General features: G+C 43.9%; 1 protein-coding gene across 8 annotated transcripts in view; it reads right to left on the reverse strand.

Annotated features, from left to right (window-relative positions):
- Positions 1-1,238, reverse strand: part of col4a5 (collagen, type IV, alpha 5 (Alport syndrome)) — a 251,079-nt gene that overhangs the window by 225,930 nt on the left and 23,911 nt on the right. The window lies entirely within an intron of this gene.

Here is a 1,238-nt window from a genome sequence, read left to right on the forward strand (position 1 = left end):
GCATTAAACTCCATTTGCCACCTCTCAGCCCAGCTCTGCAGCTTATCTATGTCTCTCTGTAACCTACAACATCCTTCGTCACTATCCACAACTCCACCGACCTTAGTGTCATCTGCAAACTTACTAACCCACCCTTCTACGCCCTCATCCAGGTTGTTTATAAAATTGATGAACAGCAGTGGACCCAACACCGACCCTTGCGGTATACCACTGGTAACTGGACTCCAGGATGAACATTTCTCATCAACCACCACCCTCTGTCTTCTTTCAGTGAGCCAATTACTGATCAAAACTGCTATGTCTCCCACAATCCCATTCTTCCGCATTTTATACAATAGCCTACTGTGGGGAACCTTATCAAACGCCTTGCTGAAATCCATATATACAACATCAACCGGTTTACTCTCATCTACCTGTTTGGTCACCTTCTCAAAGAACTCAATAAGGTTTGTGAGGCATGACCTACCCTTCACAAACCGTGCTGACTATCCTTAATCAAATTATTCTTTTCTAGATGATTATAAGTCCTATCTCTTATAACTTTCCAACACTTTACCAACAACTGAAATAAGGCTCACTGGTCTATAATTACCTGGGTTGTCTCTACTGCCCTTCTTGAACAGGGGAACCACATTTGCTATCCTCCAATCTTCTGGCACTATTCCTGTAGGCAAGGATGATTTAAAGATCAATGCCAAAGGCTCAGCAATCTCCTCCCTGGCTTCCTAGAGGATCCTAGGATAAATCTCATCCGGCCCAGGGGACTTATCTATTTTCACACTCTGCAGGATTTCTAATACCTCTTCCTTGTGAACCTCAATCCCACCTAGTCTAGTAGCCTGTATCTCAGTATTCTCCTTGACAACATTGTCGTTTTCTAGAGTGAATGCTGTCGAAAAATATTCATTAAGTGCTTTCCCTATCTCCTCTGACTTCACACACAACTTCCCACTACTATCCTTGATTGGCCCTAATCTTATTCTCGTCATTCTTTTATTCCTTAAATTCCTATAGAAAGCCTTAGGGTTTACCCTGATCCTATCCACCAACAACTTCTCATGTCTCCTCCTGGCTCTTCTGAACTTTCTCTTTAGGTCTTTCCTGGCTACCTTGTAACCCTCAAGCGCCCTAACTGAGCCTTCACATCTCATCCTGACATAAGCCTTCTTCTTCCTCTTGACCAGAGATTCCACTTCCTTCGTAAACCACAGCTCCCGCGCTCTACAGCTTCCTCCCTG

Source organism: Chiloscyllium plagiosum, chromosome 15, assembly GCF_004010195.1.
Source record: "Chiloscyllium plagiosum isolate BGI_BamShark_2017 chromosome 15, ASM401019v2, whole genome shotgun sequence".
Taxonomy (NCBI): domain Eukaryota; kingdom Metazoa; phylum Chordata; class Chondrichthyes; order Orectolobiformes; family Hemiscylliidae; genus Chiloscyllium; species Chiloscyllium plagiosum.